Here is an 11,179-nt window from a genome sequence, read left to right as displayed (position 1 = left end):
TCGTGGTCACGAGGATTGGGGCCATCAGCATCGGCTTCGAAGGGTCACCACCATGGGAGGTGGCCGGCCTCCAACTTCTCCTATTTTTTTTGATTTTTTTCTAATTTTTCGCTGGCCGAACCTTGCCGTCGGCCATCTCTGGCTCCACCGTCATCGGTCGTCACTGTCGGACCTCTAACCTTGCTGTCGCACCTCATCGGAGCACGAGCCACCAAGCCTTCCCCCCCTCATGTCCCTCCTCTATTTGGTCAGAAAAAAAAAAAAGAAAGAAGAAAGAAAAGAAAAGAAGAAGAGAAGAAAAAAAAAGAAAGAAAAAGAGAGAAAAAAGATTTTCTTCTTTATTTTCTCTCTCTTCTCTCTCTCTCCTTCTCTTTATAGGGCCTTTCTATTCTCTCTCTTTCTCTCTCTAATTGCATCACGAATCTAGGACAAACTTGAGATGAAAATAAGATGATCTGAATCGCTTCGAAATTCGTGCAGTAGGTTGGATCCCAGCTCGATCCTTATTCGAAATTTATAGTATCTGATCATAATTAATCCATATTGAGTCATTTTGATATGATATCTGATGATCTCAATCATAATTGCTCTTCTGAAGGATACGAAGATTCTCTCTCCACACTCTCTTAGAATTTTATCTCTCTTCATGATTTTTTTCTCTTTCTAAGAAATCTTATAGATCAGTGGAGGGTCCAGATACCTACGTAATCAGGATCGATTGATTGATCCTAAAAGATGTCCTAAACTTGTGATTTAAGATATTTTCATAATTTTTCTATCCTTAATTATACATGATTTTTATGTTTAACCCTGATCATGAAGAGATATAATTATGTACAAAAAATATCGAGCAAAATATCTTGATTTTAGATTCATAGATTGAGGAGCTCATCAATTTCTGTATTTAGATCAATCATCAGTAAAGATAAAAATTCTGTACATGATTACCATTATATATCTATTTTAACATTGATCTTGTATCGTTGATTTTACATCGTTGAATTTGTAATTGATGAATTTGCTATGTTTGAGACACCATTATTTACTTATATAATTTTTAAGCATGAGTATGTTATGTCAATATATATGTATCAGTGATTAATGGCATGATTATATGGGTATGATATATTTATCTTGATCACACTGTAAATTGAAATTGATTAATAAAGTCAACGTATTATAATTTCATAAAAAAAATAGATATGGTTTAGACTAACCTCATCATGTGGAACAGCCCGCCAGGAGCTTATACCTGGACAGCCTGCCAGGAGTTTATACCTGAGATAGCCTCTACGGGCTTATACATAGATCAGCCAGCCAGGAGCTCATGTCTGGGACAGCCTGCTAGGAGTTCATGCATGGGACAGCCCCCCACGACTTTCATACGTGAAATACCAGCCAGGAGTCATGCTTGAAACAGCCTTGAAAGGCTTATGAGTGAAAATTTGATCGGATAGAGACTGATGCATAGTCTTGGTTAGTCCAAAGTTAGAAAAAAAAGTTAAAGATCATATGATTATGAAAAGAGAAATAGAAACAAGATATGAAACTAATGCTGAATAAAATATTTCACCCGTTAAGTATGATGATGCATCTCTTTCAACACGATAGTTAATTTATGGATGTTTACAGTATTCTAGATATTGAACATGAAATTTTATGTTTTATTACTTATTTTATTTTTTAATTATATTATTATACTGGTGTGATATGTGGGATTCTTACTGAGCTGTAAAGCTCATATTCCTCCATTTCTCTTTTTCTTCTCAGAGTTACAGGATACTCATGATTGGCTATGGTTTGGATTTACGAGTGAACGATGCATGGATAGAGTATCATTGATACTTGATCGGAGGATTGAAGAAATTTAATTTATAATTATACAAGTTTTACTAAGTATTATTGAAATTAGATAGCATAAATATTGAGGTTGTAATGAATTATTTTTAATCTTATATATTTTTTAAGATTTATTTAAAAAATATATGACCATATATATCGATTCGAATATCGAGTTGGATGCATAAGATAATACAAGAGAAATGAGGAGGAAATACCATGACAGTGTTACCTACCTTCACAAACCCACCTACCATATATAAATACCATCAGTGATGGTATGTCTGTTGTTGGTGATGTCAAGAACATGAATGAAAACTATTAAAAGTCAAAATTTCAGTGCCGATGAAGTACAAAAGCAGCTGTAAAGCTGAATGTAATGGAGAAAAATTTTTATCAGGATGTTGAGGGGGAGATTATTTTCTATAGGATGTAAACCACGTGGCCAGCCTGGTACTGTAGAAATGAGCGGCTGTGATTGATAACGTGCACTGCCACTCGGTGTAAACCATGTAAGATATAATTGTTACTGAGAGGGGATGGTGACTTGTGCAATTGGATCACGATAATGAAAGAGATATTATTTTGGTTAAGAATAGTCAAAGGTAGGACCGGCGATCTATTCTTTTAATGTTTATAATACATTTTGAACCCAAAAATGAGAGGACAAAAATCCCTGAGTGTGCCTTTCAATCACAACTTCTTAGTCGCTATTTTAGAAAAACAACAATGTAGAAGATACGCAAACCTCAACCACCGAGATGTTGATGTTAAACCTCATAAACTCTACCATTTAATACTCCATAAAGGTTCCACCCACTCATTTGGAAGTATAGATCAGGGATTCGAATGGTAAGTGATGTTATCCCTCCAGATTTTAACCCCTAATAATTTTAGAGTTTTTGCTGTTGTGCTCCGCTACTAAATAATAAAAATTAATATAATAATAATAATAATAAATAATAACTAATAGTCATAATTATAGAATAAAAATAACAACATCAGCAGGAGTAGCACCAACAACAACAATATATAGTCAACATGTAAGCAAGGTCACACCAATTTCAGGCAAGACTTGAGCTTAAATTACATGCCCATGGGGTCGAATGATTCCTCTGAATAGGTAAGCCTTGAGTTAACTTGAAGCTTGGAACCAGAACAATCAGCCATGGATAAGCCTAAAAAGTAACATCTAGCTCTTTGACTTGCTTGGACAGGGACAGGAAGGCATCTAAAAACTAGCGTTGCGCAAAGGCATTTATTCCCAAGCCAATCTGGAGGCAATCCTGCAAATATGAACATAAAGTAAAATTCTTGTTTGTTTTGAGTGCATAATTGAGCAGGTCACTGAGAGCCAAAGGTTGATCATAGGTTAAACTCATGATTTAGGAAATTTAGCCTATGCTGCTCTACTAATTGTTTGGATGAACAGAATCCACTGTCAGACCCTAACAACTTCAAGAAAGTTTCGGGGTATCTTTGTCGATGCAGTGGATATAAAAAGGGATTATGGTTTCTTTCTGCTGAAATTTTTCTTACTTTTGTAACGTGCTTCTATATTAGGTAGGTATGTGGATCTAGCAAAGATCAAATAAGGTGTGGATTGGTTAATGTTAATTTTTAGATATTAGTGGATGATTCTGCCGAATAGCTGTGGCTATGTATGTATAATAGAAGTGGATTAGTTGTGACCATGCAAGTATATATAATCAAAGTGGATGGCACTGTAAGGGGAAATTTACTGTCATGGATTCAGCAGCTTCAAAGAAAATTTTATAGCGTAACTGTCAGGCATGTTATGTTTGTAAATTTAGTTCAGCTACGAAAGATTCGTGTCACTTTGACAAAATCATTTCCTACTTATGTACAATAGGTGTTTGATGATTTAGTTTTGTTTTTTTTTTAAATTTATTTAGTAAGTTGAATTAAGTGCATCTAAGCACAATTATCGCAGTGACGAAGTTGGCGCCAATGTGATTTGTAGCTGGAGATTGCTTATTAGGTTGACTGAGAGATTCGGTTGGTTGGGACTGCTTATAATTAGTAGCCGGAGATTGCTTCAAGGGAGATGTTGGGTATAAAATAATCTCAGTCGAAGTTCGTAAAAGGCCGATCCTTCTAGGATTCTTCGGCTTCCGACCTTGTGTGGTGTCTTTCCGAACTCCCCCGACCGTCCGAGCTTCTATAATACCATCCGGACTCCTCCAATAATGAGCTCCTCCATTCATCTACCGGACTACCCTAAATGCTCTCTGAACTCCACTATCAGCCGATTCTCTACAGTGATCGACTATTCTCCGAATCTCTTCCAGACTTCTTCCGGCCATGAACGACTTTATTCCGAACTTCTTCCGGACTTCGTCAACGTCCGAGTTTCTCCAACGGCAGGACATCTACAGTAACCAGACTCCATCCAAATTTCTACGGTGGTCGACCGCCTTCCGGATTTCATCCGAACTCTTACAAGAATCGGACTCCGTCCGAACTTCTACAGTGGATGGATCACAGATGAACTTCTACACGGATAGGCTCCACCAGATCTCTACTCTGAACTTCTTCCGGACTTCATCAATGATCGAGCTTCTCCAACAGCGGGACTTCTACAATAAGAAGTCTCTATCCGAGCTTCCACGACAACTGATCTTCGATCGAGCTTCTACAATAAGGGACTTCATCCAGACTCCTACGAGAGCCGGACTCCGTCCGAACTTCTACAACAGAATTGAATCCGGGACTCCTCCAACGTTCGACCTTCCACAGTGTCCTCAAGACTCCTCCAGCAGACAAACCTCCACAACATCATCCGAACTCCACTATCGGACGACCCCCTGTCAGATTCCTCATGAAACTGGACCTCTCCGATGGACAATCTTCAGACGAGCTTCCACATCAGGTAAATCCCAGACGGACTTCTCTGGCAATCGAACTTCTATCGAACTTCACCAACAAAAAGTCCCCATCCGAGCTTCTACAGCAGATGACTCCCATCTATAGCATCAGCGCCCAAGGCATCCGACAATAGTAGACTCGTCAGCAACCTTGGAAACATCCGAACTTCTTCTGGATTGCTGAGACAGAAAGCCATTCCACTCCATCAGACGTCCCGACCGAGCTTCAGTCGTCAGGCCCGAACTCTCATTCAAGTCACGACAATGGCCACTACCCTACTCCACTCTTTGTAACGGATTCCACGTGGCTCTACCACTCTCTGGCAAGTCACGACAACGGACACCACTCCATTCTCCATAACAAACTCCACGTGGCCCTGAACAGCCCCCTGACGTCACTACTCTCCGTAACAAACTCTACGTGGCCCTGAACAGCCCACTACCAGGTGGTTACAGATGTCGCTGTCAATCAGTTACGCTCTCCGTCTATAAAAAGAGACCCCCAGATACGTTCTTCTCTAAGCTCAAAACTCTATCTCGAAACTCTGCTAAAATTTTATTTGAGTGCTCCATTTCTGTTGAGGCAGAGTACTGACTTGAGCGTCGGAGGGTCTTGCCGGAGCACCTCCAACTCCAGTTTAGACTTTCCTTGCAGGTTCCGGTGGCGGACGCGATCCCCTCGATTCCAGCTTCTCCGACGTCGGCAGAATTCTGCACCAATAGAATTGGCGCTAGAGGAAGGGCCTGTGTCTTCGCAGTACCTTTGTTCTTAAAGGAGTACTCAACGAGACTGTCTTCGATCATCTTCTTCGACACTTTCTCCTTCTTCCCCTGCTAGATCTCCACCTGATGCCTCTCCGAAAGGCATCCATCAGGCAATCCACGACCTCCACGACCAGATCTCAGTGAGCCCCACAAGCTCTGACCTCGTCTCCAGTTTCCAGGCTCCTCCTCCTCCTCCGGTAATGGCAGTCGGCATGGAGCAATTTGACTTGCTGGTTCAGCAGGTCAGAGGCCTTATCGAAGCAGTGCAGGCCATGTAGCAGCAGCCGCAGCAGCCACAAGCATCAGTGCAACTGGAAAGAGCATCGTCGGAGTTTCAGAATCCGACGACCGACGGGCCACTTGGGCCAATCGCCCTGTCTTCCCCGAAAGGGGAAGCAGAAGGCGGAGAGCCCTCCGTCCGATCATGATTCCACCCCCGGAGGTCCTACCTCCGTTCCACCAGAAGACCCTTGAGACTCGTAGTCAGAGGACCTCCTAGATCAAAGATTTCAAGAGATGAACTGGCAGATCGAGGAGCTCATCAGACGAGATCGGCTCGACAGATTCATCCGATGCTGACCTGAAGGTAGGGAGGATCGACCGAGGGCCCTACCCCAGCCAGAGCCGTCAAGGAGGGAGGAACAGCCTGAAGATCGGCCTCCAACTGGGATCGTCAACACTATCTCTGGAGGACCCCGACGGGGAACAGCCGGTGGATCGACCGTACCACCCAAGCGGCCAAGGACTGAAGAGTCTATAACCTTTACTGAAGAAGATGCTTGGGAGATTCAATTTTTCCATAATGATGCGGTTGTAGTTTCTTTAAATATTGCTGACTATGATGTACGCCACATTCTTGTTGATAGTGGAAGCTCGGCTGATATTCTGTTTTACGATGCATTCTCAAAAATATCCATTCCGGATGGTCGATTGGGGCCGATAAACTCCCCGTTGGTAGGGTTCACTCGCGATGCTGTGCCAGTGGAAGGGGTAATAACTTTAACCGTAGTTGTTGGCCGGTACCCAAAGCAATCAAGAGCGCAAGTGGATTTTCTGATAGTAAGGGGCCATCTGCCTACAACGCAATACTCGGCCGACCTGGCCTCAACACCCTCCGAGCTGTGGTGTCGATCTATCACTTGAAGCTGAAATTTCCTACTAGCCAAGGAGTCAGAGAGGTCAGAGGAGATCAAGCCCTGGCAAGAGACTGCTACAACATAGCCCTTCAAAGAAATGGTCAGTCCGACCCCTGTCCGTTGATGATTGGACACCCACGATGACCTTGCTGAAGAACGGGGTGAGCCAATTGAAGATCTTGTCTCAATTCCTTTGAACGATGGGAATGAGGAGTATGTGGTAAAGATCGGCTCTAACCTAGGAGAAGAGGTACGGACACAGCTCATTAATTTCCTACAAAAGAATGTGGATGTTTTTGCTTGGGTCCCGGCGGATATGCCAGGGATTGATGCGGGAGTCATGGAACACCACCTGGCTGTTGATCCCAAACATCGGCCGACGAAGGAAAAAATTCAAAGTCATGCATCGAAAGGCAAGTGACAATAGCTGAAGAAGTTGATAAACTCCTGAAAGCTGGGTTCATCAGAAAGTCAACTACCCGAACTGGGTCTCCAATGTGTTCTCGTCAAGAAGGCGAACGGCAAGTGGAGGATGTGCATAGACTTCAAAAAGCTAAACAAAGCCTGCCCGAAGGACAGTTACCCTCTGTCCAGAATTGACCAATTAGTGGATGCAATCTCGGGCCACGAGCTTTCACTTTCATGGATGCATTTTTTGGCTACAATCAAATCAGGATGGCACGAAGGATGAAGAAAAAACTACTTTTATTACTAACTGTGGTCTTTATTGTTACAGAGTCATGCCTTTTGGCCTCAAAAATATAGGGGCGACCTATCAACGGCTGGTGAACAAGATCTTCAAAGAGCAGATTGATCGTAACATGGAGGTCTACGTGGACGATATGCTTGTAAAAAGTAAATCCACAAAGAACCACGTCGTCGACCTTAGAAGACCTTCAACGCCCTCCGAAAATATAAGATGAAGCTGAAGCCGACCAAGTGCGCTTTTGGAGTAACCTCAAAAAAATTCTTGGGCTTCATGGTATCGGGGTGGGATCGAAGAAAATCCAGAAAAGATCCGTGCCATCCAGAAAATGACCACCCCGAAGTCAGTAAAGGAAGTTCAGTGCCTTACTGGGAGAGTAGCAGCTCTGAATGCTTCGTCTCAAGGTCGGCCGAACGATGCCTGCCTTTCTTTCAGACCCTCAAGCAGCCGAACTTCTGTTGGACAACTGAATGTCAGCAAGCATTCGAAAAATTAAAGAGCTACCTTGGCTCACCTCCGCTATTGGCAAAGCCCGAACCCGGAGAAGAGTTGTTCCTGTACCTGACGGTCTCCCCTGTAGCTCTCGCAGCAGTTCTGGTTAAGGAAGAAGTAAAAATTCAATGGTCGATCTACTACATTAGCCGAGTATTGAGAGATGCCGAAATCAGGTATACTAAGTTAGAGAAACTAACTTATGCCTTGTTGATTGCAGCTCGAAGGCTCCGACCTTACTTTCAAGGGTACACCATAATGCTGCTCACCGACCAGTCGATCAAGCGGTTCTGCATCGAGTGGATGCTTCCGAAAGTATAGCGAAATGGGCAGTCGACTCATGAAATTCGACATCAACTATCGACCTCGATCGGTGATTAAAGCCCAAATATTAGCAGACTTCATAGTGGAGTGCACTATTCTGAAAGAGGCCGAACTTGAGTGAGGTGAAGCCGACAACTCAGGGCTCCAGTCAAATTTCCCTAAAGAAAGAATAGATCTCCCTGATGGCTTTTGGACCCTCTACGTGGATGGTTCCTCCAACATGTCAGGCGTAGGCGCGGGCCTGATCTTGGTCAATCCAGAAGAAATTATTGCGGAGTATGCGCTGTGCTTCGAATTTCCTACGATAAATAACGGAGCAGAATATAAAGCTCTGATTACAGGACTGAGAATCGCCAAAGAGTTAGAAGTAGATCGGCTCCAAGTCTACAGTAACTCCCAATTGGTGGTGGGACAAGTCAGCGAAAACTATGAAGCTCGGGAGGACAGTATGGCCAAGTATCTCAAAAAGATAAAAGAGATCATCCCTGTCTTCGGTAGCTTTGACATCAAGCAGATTTCAAGAGCAGAAAATACCAGGGCCGACCTTCTCTCCAAGTTAGCTACACTAGCTCCGACCGAGCTGCCCAAGGAAGTCTTCTTCGAAGTTCTGAAGTGCCCAAGTACAGAAGAACCACAGCTTGTGATGGAGATCAACCATGAACCTAGCTGGATTGACCCACTGGCTGCATACCTCAAGGACGGGGTTCTTCCTCCTGATGCAAAAGAAGCTCGAAAGCTTAGAAACCAGGCCTCCCGATATATTCTTTGTGAAGGCAAGCTGTACAAGAGGTCGTACTCTTTGCCCCTTCTGAAATATCTTCGGCCTTCTGACGCCGACGTCGCCTTGTGGGAGGTGCATGAGGGAGTCTGCGGAAGTCACCTGAGGGCCAGATCTTTATCCCACAAGCTGCTCTGACAAGGCTATTACTGGCCTACCATGTACTACGACTCCATCGAATATGTCAAAAGGTGTGATCGATGTCAAAGATATGCAAATATCCAAAGGCAACCCGCCTCCGAACTTGCACCCTTGAGCGCCCCATGGCGTTTGCATAATGGGGGATGGATATCCTCAGATCATTTCCCATGGCATCCGGGCAGCGGAAGTTCCTCCTGGTGGCAATTGACTACTTCACCAAGTGGGTCGAAGCTGAACCTTTGGCGAAAATTACAGAAGCTAAGGTGCAGGACTTCGTTTGGAAGTCAATTATCTGTAGGTTCGGCCTATCCAGATCTCTCATTATTGATAATGGACGACAATTTGCTGGAGCAAGATTTCTTGAATTTTGTGAGGACTTAAACATCTCCCATAACTTCACGTCAGTAGCCCATCCGCAAGCAAACGGTGAAGCTGAGGTTACTAACAGGACTCTGCTACAAGGAATCAAGGCGAGACTTGAAAGAGCAAAGGGAACTTGGGCAGATGAGCTTTATCATGTGTTGTGGGCATATCGAACTACCCAAAGACTGCCCATAGGGGAGACCCCCTTTACCTTAGCCTTCGAACAGAAGCCGTGATCCCGATCGAACTCAAACTTCCGTCAGCGCGAGTTGTGGCATTCGACGAGCAGCGCAACTCACAGGATCTCAAAGCCAACCTCGACTTATTAGAAGAAAAGTGGAGACAGCTCAAGTTTGAATGGCGCCTACAAGCAGAAAGTGGCCCACTACTACAACTCCAGGGTCAAGAGCAAAGCCTTCAGAGTGGGGGACTTAGTACTTCGACGAACCGCTATCTCACAACCTCAGAATCAAAGAAAACTCGCTCCTAACTGGGAAGGCTCTATGAAGTCAGGAGATGGTTCGGCCCGGAACATACTATTTAAAAGAGCTCGGAGGAGTAGACCTTCCACGATCGTGGAATTCAAAAAATCTATGAATGTATTACCAATAACTTGGCCTTAAATAAAAGTTTCTTTCATATTGCATATCTTTTCTTTTGGTATGAGCTTACACGATAGGGAGTAGCTCCTTCAGACAATCGAAACCAAGCATGTCAGGAACAAGAGCAAAACCTCATCCTGACACGAACGAAGGCCGATTATTTAAAGATGGATGGGGGGAGAGGCCCTTGCAACGGTCCTATGTGCCCCCACAGCCTTGTTAGGAACAGGAGGAGAATCTCATCCTAACATAAGCAAAGTCGAAGGTCCGGTTACTTAAAGACCGGATAGGGGGAGAGGCCCTTGCAACGACCCTTATGTGCCCCCACCACCTTGTTAGAACAGGAGGAGAACCTCATCCTAACATGAGCAAAGTCGAAGGTCCGATTATTTAAAGACTGAATGAGGGGAGAGGCCCTTGCAACGGCCCTTATGTGCCCCGACAGCCATTTAGGAAAGGAGGAGAACCTCTCCTAACATGAGCAAAGTCGAAGGCCCGATTATTTAAAGATCGGATGGGGGGAGAGGCCCTTGCAACGGCCCTTATGTGCCCCACAGCCATTTAGGAACAGAGGAGAACCTCATCCTAACATGAGCAAAGTCAAAGGCCCGGTTATTTAAAGATCGGATGGGGGGAGAGGCCCTTGCAACGGCCCTTACGTGCCCCCACAGCCCTGTTAAGAATAGAAGGAGAACTTCATCCTAACATGAGCTAAAATTGACTGTATTGGAACAGGAGAGAATCTCATCCTGACACCAACGAAGATCCGATCGTTCAAGATCGGACAAGGAGGAAAGCCTCCTCAATGGCTCCTCTACACCCCTACGATCCTATTAAGAGTAGAGGGAAAACCCTCACTCGGACACAAAGAAAAAGGAGGAGAGAAAAAGGGAAAGCGACGAGCCACGCCAGTGATAAAAAAAAAACAAACTACATCAAAGACACAAGGAACCTCGTCTCAACGAGGAAGGAGACTCTTGTCAAAAATCCTCAGTCTCTAAGAAGGAACCCAACACTGATAGGAGAAAATCGACTTCCTCAAGGTAACGAGAAGTTCGAGCCCCAAGCTCGAGCACCGGGAGAAAGCGTCAAACTCGAGTGGCCTCGAAAAAACCTTAGATCATGAATAAAAGGGGCAAATTAAC

This window comes from Elaeis guineensis, chromosome 7 (genome assembly GCF_000442705.2).
Source record: "Elaeis guineensis isolate ETL-2024a chromosome 7, EG11, whole genome shotgun sequence".
In the NCBI taxonomy this organism is placed as follows: Eukaryota; Viridiplantae; Streptophyta; class Magnoliopsida; order Arecales; family Arecaceae; genus Elaeis; species Elaeis guineensis.
Note: the sequence above shows the minus strand (reverse complement) of the source record.